We start from the raw sequence: 22,067 nt of genomic DNA, 5'->3' as shown, positions 1-22,067 counted from the left end.
GATGTTAAGATTTGGGGGACAGGATTAGGAATCAGTATATTAGAGGGTCAGCTCAGGTTGGACAGTTTGGAGACAAAGCAAGAGAGGCGAGATTGCGTTGGTTTGGACATGTGCTGAGGAGGGATGCTGGGTATATTGGGAAAAGGATGCTAAGGATGGAGCTGCCAGGTAAGAGGAAAAGAGGAAGGCCTAAGATAAGGTTTATGGATGTAGTGAGAGAGGACATGCAGGTGGTTGGTGTGAAAGAGCATGATGCAGAGGACAGGAAGAAATGGAAACAGATGATCCTCTGTGGTGACCCCTAATGGGAACAGCTGAAAGAAGATGATGACATGTCAAGCAGAGTGCCTCTTTGGCCCTCTTTAAAAGGAACCTTGACGATTGGATGGAAGAAAGGAAATTCACTCCAGGGATCACGTCAGTCACCCTGCTAGACAGGGGTCCAGGGAAGTAAATAGTGTGGGAAGAAATAGCCAGGGAATTGTTATGGCTAGGCTTGTATAGGCTCTAGGGCTAATAGCCTAGTACCAACCTATGAACCTATGAACCTATGAACCTATTAAGACATTTTGGTACCTCAGCTAGAAGGCAAGAAGCCGAGGTACCAGAATGTGTTAATAAAGAAGTTTTGTGTCCTACAGTGGTGTTCCAGTTTATGTTCCTGTTGGTATGTGTTTATTGGAGATACTGTTAGGGATTCCCCAGACACATCCCAGGACTGACGTGTTTACCAAAATAAAGATCTGTGTTAGCCTCCAACCATCAAGCAACCATACCTGTCTCTCCTAATGTGTATTGTTTCCAGCTGTGAGGGCAGTCACTAAGCAAGCTTCAAGAAAAAAAGATACCTGAGAGAGGCTAAGCAAGATTTCAGCCAACATTATCAGCCCTATAATGATCTGAGTTAGCCCCCAGCTATCAAGCAACCACACCTTTCCCTTCTAATGTACGTTATTTCCAACTGTGAGTGTAGTCTGCAGGTGCAAGCAAATAATCATGAGAGGTCTGAATAGTGTGTTCTGAATAAAATTTACAAAGATTTATTCATGCATCTACAAAGTCATAAATAAACAGTGTTCCTCATAAGAATATCCATCTATATACAAAATAGATAGTCTGCCATAGAAGTGGAGAAAAAAAATACCAGCAAGCTGAAAAAGCAAAGTTCAGTCCAGCACAGCAACACTCACAGTGTATCATTAAAGAAACTACAAGAACAAAGAGTGCCTGCACAGAGAATAAGCAATATTTCAGCCTGCGTCATCAGACCTGCATGTTAGTACTAAAATAATCTTAAGTCCTCTGAAATAATTTTATTGGTGTTTGACATAGTGCTGTAGTGACCACTAAAGGTATGCACATGTCACTTGGGACGTAATCAGCACCAACCCCTTAACTCCACTAAAGGCTCTGGTCCTAGTTTAATTATGCCTTTCTCAAATACCCTCCTATTAACAAGGCATCAGTTCCCCACACACGTACACATACACATTATCTCTCTAGGTTCCCTAATTTTGCAGCTGTAATAAATATTTTTCTTTGCTGCATAGAAAGAATCTGCCTTCGCCAATATTGAACTTAACCTATACATTTTAGATAATATCATCTGAAAGAATACTAATTAATAGCACTTTTGCAATTGTAATCTGCCTGTTAGTCACTCCCTATTAGATTAGTACATCATCCCCCACTTTCTCTCTTGTAGGTAAGTCTCTCTCTTGAAAGTAAGTCTCATTTACTGTTGGAATATGAAAGTACTCAACAAATTGATTTCTTTTTTTTTCCTTTTCACTTGTTTCCAGCAGTGTGTTGTTTAGTATAAAACTCAGTTTCTGTCTTCCTCAGTACATTCGGTAGAGAATGAGCAGGGACATGCAATATGCTCGTTACAGGAAAACATATACGAGTTGCAGCTGAACGTCTAGAACAACAGAATTGTCATTATGTTCAGGTAACTCAAATGAGTGGTGCATTTGGGGGTAGCAACCCTTGATTCACAGTTATACCACTAAACTAGAATAATAACCAGCTGATTTTGTAGCTATTAAAAGTTTAACTCCCTTATCATGTGGCACCAGTGGATTATTAATTTCATAAACAATATCGACAGCAAGGGTGTAGCCAGGCATTACAGACTACATGAGTAAGTACTTTTTTTTTCTGAGCAGCTTTCAGGAAAAAAAGTCTGGCTTATTGAGCACAAAAGATGTCTATAACTGTCTCAATTAATGCCTACAGCATAGACATTTACATAGCTTGCTTATCGATGAGCCCTTTCATTTGAAAAATAACCTGTTTGCATTGTTGAAGGTGTGATAGCTGAAAGGAGTCCATTGCATACAGTATCTAAAAGGCAGTATTTGGAGAGGTGTATATTTTTTGACATGTGGTGGAGTGCGGAACAGTAATATTAAGGCTCTGAGTAAAAACAGCAGTTTCTAGCTATAAACACCCTTCTATAGCTATCTAGTTTAGCAAAGAAAGTGATTGTGTGTGAGAATGTGTGTATGTGTGTTTTATGTGAATGTTGGGAGGAGGTAGCCATGTTGTTTGCGAAATAAAAGATAGTTATTTCATCACTGATAAAAGATCACTGATATGACTTGCTGGAGGAAGAGTCTTTGGGTCTGAAACACATTACAGTGGCCATATATTTGTGGCCATTATATTTCTGTGACTTTTTCACAGTAAAATGAGATGCACTCTATTAGAAGGTCATTCTAATCACAACTTAAAAATATCCTTCTTAAACAAGCGTCCACTCAGTTTATATAACTTGGTATTGACATATTTTGTAATTAACTCTCATATAACCAAATTCTTCCAATTGTTACTTACTTAAGTGAATGATGATGTGACTATGGACTTTGTAACTCACTTGGTATTGTCTATATTTTAGTCATTACACACACACATGTATGTGTGTGTGTGTGTGTGTGTGTGTGTGTGTGTGTGTGTGTGTGTGTGTGTGTGTGTGTGTGTGTGTGTGTGACATAGATAGATAACTAACTATGAAAAGGCAGAAACTACCAAGAATAAGACAGTAGCTCAAATATATATGGATGTTGTATGCAGTTAATCCACTATACAGACTGTGGTTAAACAGAAAGAAAGAAAGAAAGAAAGAAAGAAAGAAAGAAAGAAAGAAAGAAAGAAAGAAAGAAAGAAAGAAAGAAAGAAAGAAAATGTGTTGGCACGTTAGTTGAAGGTTCTAGCAGATACCTATGAAGACCAAAAGCACTAAACAAAGTTTTCTAATAATATTAAAATTGTCTGATTATTAAGGTCTTACTTCCTGTTAAGCTTATGGTCACTAGTATTCTAACTAGAATGTTACCTCATGTGGCAATAACTACCCTCTTGGCAATCTTACAGTTATTGCTAACTTTCTCAAATAGCTGTTAGTTTATCTTCTGAGTAAATTCATCATAAAGTCGTGCATTTGCAAAATATAAATCATTTGTTGCCCTTCGGTACACCTTATTTGTGTTCACTATTAGTTCCTCAGAAGAAATAGTTATTAAGTGCTATAGTGTCTCATAAAACCAATATCCAGGTTCAAACCATCATCTGATTGGACAACTAAATTAGCGTAATCACCATTGTTCTTCTTTCAAAAGGGGTACAGAAATATCCTCGAAGAACCATAACTGACATATGTGCTACAGAATAATCAGACTGGGAAAATGTGCTGCCTCTGGCTTGTCAGTCATTTTGCATGTAACTGGGTGCATATGAGCATTCATCCTAGTTCTAACTGACTATCCTGTCTCTCCTATGTAACCTATATCTGGACATTTCCTGCATTTGAGTAGAAAAACAACATTTTTAGAAGTGTATGTAAATATACCCTGTACTTTGAAACTTCTGTTCTGTGGCATTATGTATGAAGTAGTACACATGGTCTGACATGCTTTGCACCCTGGATGGTTGCAGGGTTTTATGCCATTTGGACGGCGCAGTGGTGCAGCGGTAGCATTGTCGCTTCACAGTAAGATGTTCTCCGGTTCAATTCTCAGCTGGGGTGCCTTTTGTGTGGAGTCTGCATGTCTTCCCTGCATTCATGTCGGTTTCCTCCGGGTGCTTCAGTTTCCTCCCATGTTACAAAGGCATGCATCTGGAGCATTTCTCCCCAGGCCTCCACTGAAAATTGGCTTCGTTTCAAGTCGGACTATCATGGTTAACAAATGTTAAATACATTTTGCATTGTGTTCTGTTCTACTGTAAGTATGCTTCTGACAATTAGATTCTTTAAATTTGGTGCTTGTTTAAATGACCACAGTGGGAGTACTTGAAAAAATGTTTCTCATGTTGTCATCATCATTTAACAGTACTTGGAGATCCCTTATGATTTTGTAGATTTTTTGGATTATATCTTTTCACTAGTAGAACTCTGTCACACAGGTAACTCTCTTTATATTGTATGGCTAATGATTACAATTTTTACTAAGCTCAAAGTTGTTAACACCCTAATGTAGTTCCACACCATTCTAGTTAACCCCATCAATTTAGGTGCAATGCAGGATCACCTTGTTTTGAAGTCTCTACCATGACCCATCAAAACTGATACAGGAAACCTTCAGAGTTAGCAAACATTATTGTTTTTCTATAATGACCTCTTCTCGGTGAAACTACATAAAAAGCTATGTAGTGTATTCCATACCCTGCATGCAAGGTAGTGGAAGATCTACCTGCAAGCCCATTTTTGGTTTTGGTGACACTAAGAGAGGTCAAACAGGGGACAAAGATGAGAAATAGACAGCAGAACCACTGAGAAAAGTAGGGTGGAACATGAGCTGCTATGCCAAGATTAAGATAAAAAGACTGAAAATAATAACCCCTAAAATTCTCAAAAATTTGACTGCAGTCCAGTGAAAATCATTAAAGCAACATTTAACAATCATTAGCCATCGTAGAGATTCTGCATTACTACAGGCTGGCCACATTGCTATCAAAAGTGACTAAAAAAGGCAAAACCAAGAATTACATTTCAATGAGTCAAAACTAATTAATTGGGAAAGTGGAAGAGAAAATTACACAAATTTCTTATGAATATCTGCACAAGGCAAGAAAACATAGTACTGGTTGTAGTTATCCACCCATCCACAACCCCTTTTCCCACTTTTTACACATGGAGTAGGGGTGTCACTTCAACAGTGACAAATACCTAGAGCCAAGGTTGACATGACCTGGTGGCTAGCCCTGCCACAGCTGTTTTTGCATACCACACACTTGCACGCACTCTCACAACTATGGCCAACTCAGAGTATACAATGCACATACTGCATCTAATCATGCAATGATGTTTCGCCCTGAAATCCATGGATTTCACAAAATCTTTGCAATAAAATGGTTCTGCTAGGGGACTTTAACTTGGACTACTACTAACTCAGTAACAACTCATCTGCTTTTTTATGTAAAACAAAGGGTCTCCACCAGCTGATATGCCTGATAACTATGGCTTACCAGATATAAACTCCAAAGTACTCTCTTACTGGCTCTTGACCAATTGCCCAAACCTCTTCAGAAGTGCTGTAATTTTATCAGATGTCATAAAATATATGGAACATCTGGTGAGAGAAACCATACACCATACCACCTTGGTACAGTTACACCAGATAGCTTCCTAACATCATCATATTCCCAATATTTTGCAGGACTTTTATTAAACAGATTGAAGATCTATCCCTAAAGTACCAGTAAAAGATGATGCCTTTTAGTACTTTTGTACTGATAAACAGGCATGTCCCATTAAGAAGAATTAGGGTTAAGGGTACCTATTATGCTTGGATGAAATGAACTGTCAATTTGTTTGTTTCTGCTGTATTGAGGCAAAACTTTAGTACTAATACCCTTTCACCCTTAAAAATATATATGGAAATTTGAAAGATACAACGCAGCCATGTCAAGTTTTTCCTGAAACTCCAGTCACACAAAGCTCACCAACTTCACAGCACTCAGGGTCAAAACCATGATTGTCACCCAGATGATCAGTATTTGACATGGAGGACTAGTTTGTCCATCATGGTGGATGGAAGTAGTCCAGTCTGCTGCAATGCAGACACTAGCTACAGAATGACTATACAGCATGCAGTACAAGGGCTGGGAATTTGCACTGCCTCTGCCAATTTGTATTAACAGAGTAACCTTCAACTCATGTGGGCAGGAGCATGCATAAACAGGAAGTCATGGACACCCCCCACTCCTACAGGTTGAGATTAGAACTAAAAATTAGGGAAAATCCCCTGATGGCTCCCTAGTAGACAGCTCCTGAGGAACAAGCAGGCATGAATAATTATGGCTTGGTTAGGCCTGATGGTCAAAAGGCACAGAAGGGAAAGGAAAGACAGTCCACAAAAAATTCCAGGAAAAATGTCAACATTATAATCGAGGACAGTGCTAGTTTTGGCACATCTCAGAGGCTAGTCAAGGTAATCTTTACAAGACTACTTGTTGCTTATTTCCCAAAAAGGCCTGCTCTACCCAAGCTGCTGCTACCATAAAACATCCTGCTGACTAACCAGTATTTGGGTTCCAAATCTTACTGGTCTCATACCCCTTTAAAATGCTACACAGTTGCTCTAACATTTAAGAAAAACACAGAAACTAAAACTGCCTTACCTCTTACACTACTCTTCATAGGTTCCAGCCCAGAATATTTACCTACATACTCCTTTTTCACAAACCTGGAGACCTGCAGCTACCTAAAAATGATAGAACTATGTGTATCATTTTCCCTAGAAAAAATTGCTTGAAAAGAATGCACATACCCAGCTCACTGCCTTCACCATCAGCAACTGTCTTCTCACCACTATAAAACTTGGGTCCCAACCAAAGCATAAAACTAATACATCCCTTGTTCAGCTAATCAACTTCATTTATTCATCAAGGAAAAATGAGACTGCACTGATGGTTTATTCCTTTAATTACAGCAATACTTTTTTCATTGTGGTTCATAATTTATTACACTCCAAACCCCCCAGTCTGGGCTAAGGAACACTCCCATCTCAGAAAATGGTGCATTGTTTATAAAACAGGATGACAGTTGGATACACCGAGACTCAGTCTGAGGCCCCCTACTGTTCCTTGTTTTTGTTAACAATGCTGTTAGGCCTGTGAAAATATGTACATCATTCAATATGCAAATAAGATTGCCCTACTAGCTACAGTTCTCAGAGCTGCTGACTGAAAGCTGAATTAAAATCAAGTCTCTTATCCTGGAAAGCTGGCTCTAATGTCATCCCGTTTGGGATAACAAAGTGCTCAATCAATCCAAAGAAGGTCTCTGCCACTTCCCTTCAAGGAATTGTTAGAATCATGGAAATATGAAAAGAAAATAATGTCTAACCAGAAGTTTTTTCTGTGTGTGTGTGTGTGTGTGTGTGTGTGTGTGTGTGTGTGTGTGTGTGTGTGTGTGTGTGTGTGTGTGTGTGTGTGTGTGTGTGTGTGTGTGTGTGTACAATTTAACATATGGAAGAGTGATTTTAACATTTCTGTCAGTAGGGTGACATAGACAAGCTTTTTGTGGATTGCAATGGACTGGAAAATTTGACTTCTACATTTCATACCTCTCAACTGTCCAGATTTTTGCAGAACATTCAATTTTTTGTCTCATATTTTTGGTCTGTTCCTCATAAAATTTGCAGTTTTCTGTCAAATCACTGAGGAATGAAGTCACTAAATAATGACATACATTTGAGTTTCAGACTTCATATCCTTCAGAAAATGCATGTTAACACAAATCCTGTTATTCTAGCAACTTTCTAAGTTTATACAAGAAATATTTAAAATCTGTACCTATCTGTGGGGCTTTGTCCCCTCATTATTTTAGGGGTTGTCCAGATTTCTTTGTCTAAGAGTTTGAAAGGTATGCTACATTTCTAAGGGAGTCCATTGTACTTAACAAACATAAGTAGTGTTCCTTATCAAATCTTTTAGCCTACCTCCATCTCCATCTCTCTTTTGCTCTCCTTGTACAAACCTGTACACAACCTTAAATCCTTAGACAGCTTTTTTCCAAATACCCACTTCTGCCAGGAAATCTGGTGACAAAAGCATTTTCTATTTCCTTACCCATTTTATGTAGTTCACTCTCTTTCTTCCCCAGAGTCACTCACTCACCATAAAGGTTCAAAGGGGATTAAAATTGGATCTACACAGTATATGCCATTGTGAACAATACATAGTAGCCTACCCTAAATCTGTCTTAGCCAACCTCCTGTATTGCTCAAATATGAGTGATCACATGCCTGTAACTTACAAGGAACTTATACCCAGCTCACTGTAAAAACCCCAGCAACTCCCCCTCCAAACATACACTCCTGACCTGATAGTCTGTCCCCTGACTTTAATATTGCATTATTCATAGATACTAACTGTATAAGTTTAAGCTAATTTAATCAGGGTTCTTTCTGCTCACAATATTGAATGCTTTTTTGCCCTACACATTTTTATCCAGCACTTTCTACTATGGACTTCTCCAGTTTGTAACCTTCCACTTGGTTTTCTACTTAACCAGTTCCTCTCTCCTTATTGTTTATTTTTTGCTTTGCCTTGGCTCTCTGCTGACTCAGGTCCAAACCACTCAGTTCACCCTCACTTTGCTCAAGCTCACTCTACTCCCCTACCCTATCCCCATTCCCACACACCCCACATGTATTGCATTTATACTCTAGGCAATTAGTTCCCTCCCACATAACTAATCAATCATATCTCACTCCCCCCTCCTCTCCCTACCTAACAACACTCTATACTCTGTTCCTTTACACCACAATACTTAACACACTAACAACACGCCCATTCCCTCCCACATCTTATCCCAACTACCAGTCTATCATTCTCCCAATCATGCTCCTAAATATGTCTATAGCTTTGCTACTTTTCTTTCTGACTTCCCTTACTTCTTATCATGACAAACTCCACTATAATAAACCAAAACAAACTCTTCCCTTCTCCAACAACCACTCTACTTCACATCATTTATTGTCTCTCCCTCTTTACATTACACCTCTTTCACCCACCCATTTCATTATAAAATACTCCAACTACCTCCCACCCACTCTAGATTCAAACTTAAACATCTTACACCCAAGTCCCTTACACACAAACCACACCTACCAATCATAATCCTCCTACTAGCTGGTGATATCCATCCTAACCCAGGACCATCTACTTCACCCCCAGTTTTGGCTCAGGCAACCCTCATCTTAACCCAACTAACCAGGACTCCCACCCTCACTACATCCCCATCTTCCCATATCCCGATCTACCACACTCCCAAGAACTTAACATCAATGTACAAAGCCTAATGAATAAAATCACTGACCTTCATGCATGGATCTTAAATTATTCTCCTCATGTACCAGCCCTATCAGAAACCTGACTTAAACCTCATATCCCTAACATAGACATTCTACCCCCCTGGCTACAACATATACAGATTAGATAGAGCCACAAAAAAGGTGGAGGTGTAACAATTCTTTACTCTGACACACTGACCCTATCTCCCTTCCCCATTGCTATATCAGACTTCCATCCTGCAGAACTCCTAATACTAAACAGCCACCTAAACAATCACAAAAAGTTTTCTATCTCCTCAATATATATCCCACCTGGTAAGAACATCCCTATCATCGAAAACATACTTTCCTGGGTGTCACAGAACATTACCTCTGAAACTATTCTTCTCGGAGATGTAAACATTGATTGGAATATCCTCAACATACATTCCCCTTTCCAAAGCATCAATTTGTTCAATTTTACTCAACTTACTACCCCTACACGGCTATTCAAAAACTCCAATAATGGCTCAACACTTGACTGATTCCTAACCAACAACCCCCACCTCTACCATAATCCTAGAACCCTTCCTGATGCCTTGAGTGACTACCTACCAATCAGCATACACAGCTATACTCCCAAATAAGTAAACCACACCTATACAAATCCTGCCACAAACTATCTGATTTCAACCCTACCTTTTTCAATGATAGGCTTTCCTCTGTTAATTGGTCTATCCTATACTCACTACCACTAAACAATGCAGTACTTAAATTCAATCACATCTTTCTTAGCATACTCAGCACACTAGCACCCCCCCAGCAGAATAAAAATAAAATCAAACTATGCCCCCTGGCTCAGTAAATATACTCGTACACTAATGCACAAAAGAGACTCTGCCTGGAAAACCTGGCAAAAAAAGAAAATCCCTATCCCACTATCAATTATTTAAAGAAATAAGAAACAATACCAAAAAAAAACATTGATTGTGTGGTCTCTGCACATCGAGAGGTGTGAAGGGTGAAGCCCCCCCCCCCCATGTAAAAGTAAAGTTTTGAGTTGTTTTAGGTGATTGCAAATGTAACAAATTGTTTACATTTGCAATCACTTAAGTTAGAAATTTTTGTATAGGTAGTAATAATGACAGATGAACTTCTTTGATGCACTTTCTGTCGGTTAAAGCTCATCAGCAATTAAAATAAATATACTGAGAAATGTATACATAAATATATGTATATGTAGCAAGGGTATATGGATGCAGTCACGACATTGAGTAGTGCAGGCTGCTAAGATTCTCTGATGCTTTAATGGCATTACACCATGTTTTTCTTTTTTCCCCTCAGGGCTGTACACAGTTGTTCCTTTACATTCACTTATTTGGCCCATTTGTTAGAGTAGTACAGGAGATGGGTATTTCATGGCAAGACAAAAGCCCTACAGTGCATTCATTCCTGCTCAGCAATCTCTGTCAGCTCTCCATTCCATGTCAAGAGTTAATTGATAGAAAGCAGACAACTTGCTGGTCCAGACTGGGAGGGGGCAGCCTACCTTCTCACAGTAGCAGCAACTTGCTAGTTTATCCAAGACAACAATCACTGCCTCTCAAAAGGAAGGGTTTCTCTGCATGCCAATTTTTCCTCAGTTCCATAGTCTAAATACACTATGGCAGAACAGGGCTGCCTGACTTGGATCTCTACTATGTAAACACCTGGTGCTTACTGTAGGTGTCGCTCATATGGTGAACCATGGTTGCCCCCCCCCCCCCATGACAGAACCAGAAATGGCTTTTCACTCCCATATTAGCCAACAAGCTGCTACAGGCACCTGCGCCCCTACATGAACTCGGGTTGTCTGCGACATAGTCAGGGCTTTTTCCCACTACACCACAGATATGGCTTTGACATTACACCATGTTTTGACTTTCAAAAGTAATACTTTAGCAATCATACTTTACTTTTTGTAGTTGCTGTATTCACAGTTGCTATTCTTGTACTTCTGTTAGGTAGCCAGTTTCTACACTAAATTAAAATCATGTCATTCAGACTTATGGAAGGTATCATCATTCTGACAATCTTAGATTCTAATAAGAAATATTCTGTATTGTCAGACTAATAAGGTAGTAACCCTAAAGCTACCCAGGAGTCTCACATTTGTCTTTTGCTGTTGATAAAAGCAGGAAAATGTTTCTGCATATATAGATAAAGAGGCATTGGTAATCAGTGGTTAATGATATATAGTAACACAGTGGAATAAAAGGGATAATCTTAATAGGATAGTCTGAAAGCATGTTCCGGAAACCTCTGTCTAGAATAGACAGTTTGTGTGATCAAAACTTAGTTCTGTTCAAAGGCTGGGGAGAACATCTCGTAAAGTGATTTCTTTGCTGCAGTAAGACTGCAAATAAGTTAGCAAATTTTCAGAACTAGTAATACTGAAGGAAGAGACTAATCTAAACATTGACAAAAATAAAAGCATGCCAGCATGGACAGCAAAACTAGGAGGTTGTAATACCAGATTATTTACTCTCACCATATCTCCTAGGCAAAAGATAAATATGAAAGGATGTAAACCATCTGTCACAGGGTGGTGAAGCAAAGGAGATACAGGCTGTGAGGAGGAGGAGTCAGCAGTATTGTGGGCATGCTAAGAGAAGGTGAGGATGTTACTGCTTGTTTGGAAATGACAGGCATAACTACAGTACAGAAAAGGAGATCAGGTATTACTGCTTAGGAAATGTGTCTATTCTGTCAGCACAGGAGCAGCCTAACTACAGGCCATACTAGAATGTTATCTATAAGACAAGAAAAGGGAACATATTGATGGGGACACTATGTGTCCTGCCCTGTAATGGTAACTACTAAAACATGCTGCATTAATCATATTGTTTTTCAAGTGCAAAGATTTTCCAACTACTCCTCTCCTTTTGTGGTATATACTATAACTTGTTCATTTAACGAATTTTATATTGGCAAGAGTATCCAGCCAATTAGACAAAAGATACAGGAATATATTATACACACACACACACACACACACACACACACACACACATATATATATATATATATATATATATATATATATATATGAGATTGCTGAATCACAATATGAATAACAGTGTTAAACAACATTTCTTTTTGAAATTTGCAGAGGCGTTTCTTCATATTTAAGGTATTTTGTCATGGAACTGTGTGCAACAAACAAAACTATTCTAATCAATATACACTTTCCTTACTGAGGAAGTTAGAATATGCATAAGGTATTTATATAATGAAGTGTGATACTGTGGCACTGAAAAGCTAAATAAAGATCAAACATTGTAATAATGTAATGATTGTTATTTGACTGAGTAATGATCCTTTGAAAATGCGTTTATATTGAGGTCGTCAAAGTTGTTCTCTAATCAGAAAAGTTTTTAAAGTGGATGAGCTAGACTGATGCTTGTTTTGAAAGGATAAAGAGCAATAGCCAAATTCATCCCACCCATTTTATACGATTACAAACACTCTGGAGAGTGTTTACATGTGGTTATAAGGGTATGATGGCAAGGTTTTAACTACTATTGCTTCATCTCAGCTGCAGTACTAACCTGCCTGCTGCTCTATGCAGCCCTGGTACTGTTTTTGCATAGGTCATGGCTGAAAAAGTATCAGATCAGCTCACTAACCCTATATACATATATAGATATGTGTGTCTGTGTGTATGCATAAATGCAGTTTGCAGTGTTTCAGAAATTGTGTTAGCTAGGAAAAGAGATCTGTACAGCAGTCAGATGCAAGATTTAAGCTCACATGAATAATACAAAAGCCCAGCAGGAAAAGGTAGCTTTTGGCGCACCTCCAAGGTTATATATATACAAAACTGAATGATTATTGCACATATAATTTAACATTAATCAAGGAAAAAAGTTGTTACACAAAAATGTGGGTACTGGATTTCAAAAATATACAATTTCTTAGCACAGGTATGAATTAAAACTATGTCTTTAGATAGAGGGAGTGTGGTACTGAGGAAGCCAAAAAGACCTGACTGACCGAAGCCACAGAGAAAACAGTAATTATCTACACTAGAGAAGTAAACAAGGTCAAGAAAAACAAAGTTTCATTTGTTCTCAAAGTAAGTAGTAGAAATACAGAGACTAACAACTAAAAATGCCTTTTCAAGGACTGCAAGGGAGTAAATCAGGAGAAAAGATGAGAGTGTTGCACGTTTTACTCATGAAAATGTATTATTCATAGGTGACACCATAGTGAGACACACAGATGCACCTTACTCATCAGGCTGAGCAAAGAAAGGGAGACAGTGAGCAGCTTCTCAGGAGCCAGGAAATGACAGGTTACTAGTCCCTTCATCCGAGGTAAATCTATGACATAGTTGTTGTTCACATGGGTGTAAATGACTTGAGGCACATCCTTGGATTATATGAAGATAAATAGTGTGTAGCTCTCCGAGTCTGAGGCTGTCGGAGGCTGGTGTGTCCAGCTGGTCTTGAACAGCATCCTTCCTTCACCAAGTAAAATGCCACAATATAACCAAAAAGTATTTGATTTCATCAATGAATTCTATTAGTGTCATTAAAGGGACTTTCAATGTGTGTCACCCTCGAAGGAGATGGTTACTCTCTCCTCAAAGCTTTGATATGTTGGCCAAAAGTTTCTCCATCCCCATATTTCCTCTTTTAGGCAATGTCTGTCTACTTTATCTACTACCTTAATCAATCAGATCAGGATATTATAAAAGTAGTAGTGACAATGCTAGAAGCCTCAATAATGAACATTCCTCTTTAGAAGCCCTCCTAAACCAAGAAAATATTGGCAACTGCATCATCACTGAAACATAGTTCCAAAAGAGTAATAAAATACCCGCCTACCTGTATTCAATGCCTACCACTCATTCAGCCCCTCTACTGAGTTTATCTGTTACCAGTGGTGATGTGTCCATAGTCCTCTGTAATTTAAATTTTAGACTTATACAGCAAGACAATAATATCAACTCCTCCATATCCTAGTAGTTATCACTAAAGACTTTTTACCATATTACAGACAACTACTGAACCCTGTCTGTGATACCCATGACCCACAAGGCATATCTAAACAAGCTTGAGTCCCTCACCATTTATCCAAACACTATTATTGACGAGGCTCTTTGTTATCCATCCATAAACTGGAAGATCTACACTGCTACAAATAAAAATGCACAAAGTTTCCCAGATTTCATCAGTGCAAACTCTCTAGCCCAGATGATGCATTCCACTACTAGTGGTTCCAATTTATTTGAACAGGTTCTTATAAATATAGCGTCATTATAATTGACATCAATAGTTACCTCTTCACTGGTCAGCTTTTGACACCATTCAGAGATTTTCATTGTTAAGGCCCAAACCAAATTGCCCATAAATCCTACTATCTTTAGAGATTTCTCAAAGGCAGACTTACTAGATATTCCAACAATCTGAAGTAGTTTAAATGCCACCCTCCACATAATGATTCAGTTGTCTACACAACTGCATTTTTAAAGTTTCTAATTGCACCTCAGAAACTTTAGGAACAATACCATGCATTACACCAAGGTGGTGCATAACTTTAACACCCACTAAGCCCTGAGGGCATAACTAACATATTAGAAGATAAATTTAGCTCACATGTCTCCCCCATTACCATAGCTTCCCCCTGCATGACATCATGTCTGGACCCCACCTCCCCCCAAACATTGCAGCCTAGCAAATACTAAAGGTACTCTCATTGGTAAAAACATTAATACTGTGAATACTCATAATATGTCTGGGTACTTCATGCTTCATCGTTAGTATGAAGCACTATCTCACAGGGAGTTGTAGCTAGTCATTCTGGTTCCCAGAACCATTCTCCAGTCTGATTCATAGGTTCATAGGTTCATAGGTAGGTACTAGGCTATCTGCCTGAAGGCATTTATAAGCCTAGCCAGAAAGTGTTGGCTTTCGCCGCCCCCTTAGATTAGTTCCATGTGCCTCTGTCCAGCAGAGCCACTGAAGTGATCCCCGGGGTAAACTTTTTGTTTCCCATCCACTTGTCAAGGTTTCTCTTGAAGAGTGTTAGAGAGGAGCTCTGCCTAATGTAGATTGGAATCTTGTTCCAAAGCATGGGAAGTCTCTGAGACAGGAATCTATCCCTCCAGCACATCCTATTTATTGTTGTGGTGAGGTTTAGATCCCTAGAACGTGTGGCTTGAGGGGATATGGTTTTCTTTAGGTGGAGCATGTCCATCAATTCTGGGTTGGACATGGCCTTGTATGTCAGGCAGAGATCACCTTGAGTAGGTGGTATGCAACTGAGTACAGCTGGAGTTTCTTCAGTCAAGCTGCATAGGGCATCTGTTTGAGGCCAGTGATCCTCTTGGTGAGGTACTTCTGTGGTCTTTCCAGCTGTTGCAGGTGTCTTGTAAGGTACATCCCAAATGGGGAATTGTACTCTATGATGGGTCTGATGAGTGATGAGTAGAGGGGCACAATGACCTCTTTTGATCTGGATGTGAACCCTTTTGTGATTAGGTGGGCCACATAGAAGGATTTTCTAACCACTTTGGCAATGTGATTATCAAAGGAGAGATTACTATCTACTTGGGTCCCCAGATCCCTTATTACATCTTCTGTATTTAGGGGACTACCACCTGTGTGGTACTTTGTGGGTACTTTGTTTTTTCCAAAGGGGATGACTATGCACTTTTTGGCATTTAGCTTGAGGCCATGATTTTGACACCAGGTATCCGTTTCAGTGAGACCCTTTTGGAGGATGTCTGTGTCAGCCAGGGAGTCAATTATAGCCCCTAGTTTGCAGTTGTCTGTGAACTTGGTCAACCATAGTCCTACTGTGCTTGCCTGTACCTCTGAGAAGTATATGCCGAACAGGAGGGGTCCTAGGACTGAGCCCTGGGGAATGCCACTTGTAACCGGTTTAGAGTCGGACCTAGCTCCCGCAACTCTCACCATGTGAGTTCAGTCCATGAGCCAGTTGGCAACTCATCTTGTGATGTAGGGGTTTATGTTCAGGCTGGTGAGCTTGTCTATAATACCAGAATGGGGAATGGTGTTGAAGGCCTTTGTGAGGTCTAGGTAGGCTGTGTGTACCACCCTTCCCTTGTCTATAGCCTTGGTAACTGTCTCAAAGAAGTCTACCAGGTTTAGGAGGCATGATCTGCCCTTAACAAAGCCAAACTGGGTAGGGTCCAGTGTTTGGAGGTTCCCAATGTCTCTGTTAATGAGTTCCATGATGATGCGCTCCATAGCCTTGCAGACCAAGCTAGTCAGGGTCTGTTGTGGCTCCACCTTTGTGGAGAGGAATAATCATTGCTGTGCTCCACTCTATGGGTACGTAGCCTGTGGAGAGGCTGAATTTGAACAGTGTGTTTAGTTGAGGGGTTAGTTAGTCTTTGAGCTCGTGTAGGATGCAGTCTGGGACACCGTCCGTTCCCACTGATGCTGTGTTTTTGGCTTTGGAGAGGGCTGTTTTAACCTGAGTGTCTGTGATTACAGGGGCTCTACATTCTTCTGGTATGGTTATAGGCCCTTTTGAGGGTGACGGGGGGTGAAGTTTGCACTGAACCTGTCTGCCAGGATGTTGGCGATATCGGTCGGTTCAGTATATTTTGTGCCATTCTGCACTAACTCCGAGCGAATCTAACCATTACCACTTAGATGCTTGACATAGTTAAAGAATGCCTTGTGGTTATCTTTGGAGTCCTTGGCAATTTTTCTTTCGAAGCTCACCTTGGATGATTTTATGAGGGATCATAGTTTCTTGCTGAAACTGATCAGGGATGTCTTCCCTTTTTGGGATTTTACTCTTTTCTGTACTAGCTTCCTCCTTCTATTGTATAGCTTGTTTATGGCAGGTGTCCACCAGACTGGTTTCCTTTTCTTGCAGGAGTGAGTCTTGGTTTTGCTTGGGATAGCATAATCCATGCATTCTTGTAGGTGCCCATAGAATGCATTAGTAAAGGATTTTGCAGCTTGGATGGCATTATCCTTTGGCATGGGGGCTTTGAAACTTTCCACCTCCATTCTCCCCTAAGGTGAGGTCCAAATAAAATCAGCATATTTGAATGCCAATAATAAATTAAACCATATGCTGAGTGCTAAAACACTTCTGCAAATACATTACCAGAATTCAGAATTTGAATGATGTAATGAAAATCATATCCCTTGACATTTTGCACCCTGGGTGGCCGCCCCTTTCCCCCACTATAGCTATGACTCTGGTCTCTCAGCCATACTCCTGAGTCTGTTCAAACTCTGCCTCTCAAATGGTTTCATGCCAAAGCTGTGGATTACAGTTGTGGTCATTAGTTTCCACAAGGTGCCACTGCCACTGATCCTGGAAACTATACTGTATACCAATAAGTCTTGCTAGCCTTACCTGTAATATAATAGGCACATCAATGTGTAACTCACAGACAAAAATATTGGCAGCTTTCCATCACTTGATTAAAGCCAGTTGGGGTTTGTGAAAAGATCTTGTGTGCTTAACCAAGTAGTCATCATTCAAAAAGTTATTGAGGCATTACCTTGACCTGGAGAGGAACTTTGACACCATTCTGCATATAAGCATTAAAGGGAAACCAATCAAACTAAATGCAAACCCTTGTAATCCACTGGCTATTAAACTAGTTGACAGTAAAAACCTAATCAATTAGGACTGGTGGAACATTCTCCTCTAAAAGGCTCCTTACTACTGAGGTCACCCAAGCTCGGTACTAGGGCCACTTCTATTTGGCATTTATTCTCTGATGTCAAAGTTGATGTTAATGGTCTTTGGCTGGGCAGCTATACAGATGATTAAAAACACAGAGATACCATCTGCTCTGAGAACTTCCAGATTTTCACACAAACAACCTTATGGTGCCAAGACTACAGTCTAAAGTTTAATGCTAAAAAGTACAGCACCATGTCTTTGGTAAAACATGAGTACCCATGCACCTACCATAAAAACAGCCACTTAAAAGTACAGCAGAATGTCTTTGGTAAAATATTTGGTAAAACATGAGTACCCATGCCCCTACCATAAAAACAACCACTTAAAAGCACAGCACCATGTCTTTGGTAAAATATTTGGTAAAACATGAGTACCCATGCACCTACCATACAAACAGTCACTTAAAAGTACAGCACCATGTCTTTGGCAAAATCTTTGATAAAACATGAGTACCCATGCACCTACCATACAAACAGCCACTTAAATCAATGTGGTTGTCAGGGACCTGGGTACGTTTGTTGAGAATGGTAACCATGTTACCTTATGGACATGTATAGGGAACAAGTAAATATCCCAACATATACTCATTCTGCCTGCCTATGAGTTATTCATGCACAAAACACAGTGACCAAAAAACTACCATGGGAATGTAAGACTATGCTTCTTAAGATTCATGCATATCAGTAGCCTAGTAAGTACCTATGAACCTATGGCAATGAACTGTCTTTTAACCACAACATATCTAATGCCATTAGAAAATCCTTCTACCGAGCTTAGCTAATTACCAAAAGGTATATCTTCTAGGTCCAGGGATGTCAGCATACCTCTGTACTCTTCCTTCATCAAGCCATTAAGCCTATAATACAATATAATGCTCCCTTCAGCATGTTCATATCCAAACATGTCATCCAACCTGAAAATCTCCAATGTTTCCTCAGTAGAAAAATCAGGGGTTTGAGTTACATGAGTTATACAGAATGCTTTAAAACTCTGTCTCCATTTTCCACCTCATACAAGCTTCTACTAGGTAACCTCTGCCTAACCTACAAGACTGCAAATGACCCATTTCTACATGATCTCCTACAAGTCTGAAAAAAACACTAACACAATGAACTCTTATACAAAGATCTAAACATTCATTGCAACATAACTAGACCCTACCAGCTGGATAGTTATCTCTTCCAAAATAATTCCTCTCCTCTGAAACAGATGACTCCTTTGTATTAAACAAAGTTGCTCCATAAACCTCTTCAAACACAACATAGATAAATGGAGGGATAATCATAAATTGACATTAGCTCTGGCTCCACCTTCCCTTACTGAAAGGCATAGGAAGTAGTGAGAAATGCAGTGGCTAGGCTACTAATGACCAACATGACCAATGTCCAGGTAATAAATTACAAGCCTATAAAGTCATGACACTAACATGTTTTTCACTAAACTACTTTGGTTGATACAACCTTGGACTACACAGGACTTGGATAGTTCAGAGGCTCAGCAGTAAGGCCTGTGATTCAAAGCACCAGGGGTCACTCCTGATGTTTGATAATTGTCTGTGTGGAATTTCCCTGTTTACAACCTGTATTCTTCCTTCCTCTTGCCTCCTAAAAACTTCTTGGTTAATTGGCCACAACCATTCATTCTTTCTCCAGTTATTAAAGTAATCTAGTATAGGCTCACTAGAAAGCCAGAACATATCCAGCATTCAGTAAATGCATAGCATATAGACTCATCCTGAATGATGCACCATCCCACTGTGAGATGTACACACATTCTCACTTGGTGTACACATGCACACGTGCAGACACACACACACACACACACACACACACACACACACACACACACACACACACACACACACACACACACACACACGTCATGTGCACATGCACACACTGACAAGCACATATACAAACACACACACACACACAAAAAAAGCAACAATTTAGAAACTCTCCAAATCACATGTGGCATGTGTTTCGGATGTGGAAAGAAGCCACAAGACCTGGTAAAAAACACACTGACATAAGGAGGATATGCAGGCTCTACACAAAAAGCCTCCTGCAACACTACCTGCTACATACCAATATTCCTCCTGATATATACATACACATATTGTAGAAAATTAAAATAAAGACCACCAGTCATAAAAAAAAAAGTTTATTATATACAAACAATACTGAATGCAGGTTATTCCATGCTAAACATTGCCTTGTGCTTTAACTAAAAGCCCAGCAAATACCTTTAACTCACCCTTGTTCTCAGTCTTATACTGCTGAGAAATGTTTTCTGATGGTAGGTCTTGCTGAATGCCAGGAACAATTTCCAGTTTCTGCTTCCAGGTCTTTCTTCAATGTGGTTGAGCTGCCTCCCAAAGATGCTGTTCTGTATAACAAGTCCTCTTTCACAAAGGGCAAAAGTTCTCTGGCTGAGTTTTTACATTATATTTACTAGCTTACTAAACAAACCTGCACTCACTTAAAAAAACACTGCTCATTTAAGCAAACATGGGTTTATAGGTAAGAATTAGGCTAGCTAAACTTGTGGACCATTTTAAGCTTAGCCAATTTCCCTTTAAAAGCTTGAACTGGCCTGTCCCATTTTGTGTTAAACTGGCCTTAACCATCCCATGGTGGATAATTATATATTACCTCTAGTGATAATAACTAGAATCATACCATAGATAATTTGAGGAGACCCATGCATGGGATAAAGCATTTAGGAGCTCCCTCTGTCTGCTAGTAGTACAGTGGGCAAACCTAGGGTCAATTTTCTGTTTCTACACTTGAAAATGGACAGGGATGAGCTTTTTTTGTGCTTGGATGAGCAGTGGTTTAGATCCTTAGACTATTTCTAATGTCATTTGACTTGTTGATGTGCAGTAAATCCATCAGCACTGGGTCAGAGGATGCCTTGTATGCCAGACACAGGCCACCTCTTAGCAGTCTATAGGATACCGAGTATAATGACAGGGCTTTGAGTCAGTCCATGTAGGGCATGTTGTTTATTTATTTTATTTTTTATTTTTATTTTATTTTACATTTGTTAACCAGGATTGTCCGACTGGACACAAGTCCATTTTCAGCGGAGGCCCAGGGAGAAAAGCTCCACAGTAAGTAAAATTTTACACAATATGTTAAATACAGCATACAGAGAATTTTCAAACAATATGCATGTTAAAATACAGTATACAGCAAAAGACATAACAAGACCTATATAGGTTTAGGCCTTATATCCTTTCAATAAGGTATCTCTGTGGGCATTCCAGTTGATGCACATATCTGGATATGTACATGCAAAGAGGGCATTATACTCAATGACTGGCTTAATGAGGGCTGAATAAAGTGGGCCAATGACATCCTTAAATCTAGACACAATCCCTTTGTTTGTAAGCTGTACAATATAGAAGGACTTTCTTTTGACAATGGACACATGTTTTTTTCAAAACATCTTTATTAAGTTATCACTTGTGACATAGGCGAATGTACATTTATATAAAAGTAATCAAACCATATTAACAAGTTCACATTTACAAACATTGTACATCACATATATTACTCTTTACAATATAATCAAACCAACATTACATAAATTGTTCAGTTCCTGCCTTCTCTTAAACTCAAGTACTCCTCCAAAACATTTTTCTGCATGTATTGTTCCCACAATTTCCATTTTTTATGTAATTTACTCCTACCCTTTTCTAAAGATCCCACCTCATGTTCTTTTATCTCTTTTCCAATATTCAATATTTCAAGTATGGTTGGTTTAGACATTATTTCCTAGCAGTTGTTTTTTTTGGCAGCCACCAAAATTAAACTTGACAAGACCTTACTATCGCTAGACAATTCAAATCTTGTATCCCAGCTCAAAAAAATAATTCCCTTAGTTATACTCGTTTGCTCGCCCAATATTCCCGACAGAGTACTCTACTCTGTAAGGAATTTTTAAAGTCTGCCAACTGATTACACTCTGAGAACATATGTCCCAGGTCTTCCTCTTTACACCTCCAACATTTGCCATCTACCTAAGCAAAAAATCTTTGGAGTCTATTTGGGGTAT

Source organism: Protopterus annectens, chromosome 7.part1 (genome assembly GCF_019279795.1).
Source record: "Protopterus annectens isolate FY-2018-M chromosome 7.part1, PAN1.0, whole genome shotgun sequence".
NCBI lineage: Eukaryota > Metazoa > Chordata > Ceratodontiformes > Protopteridae > Protopterus > Protopterus annectens.
The sequence above is the reverse complement of the archived record's forward strand: the minus strand, read 5'-3'. Positions refer to the sequence as shown.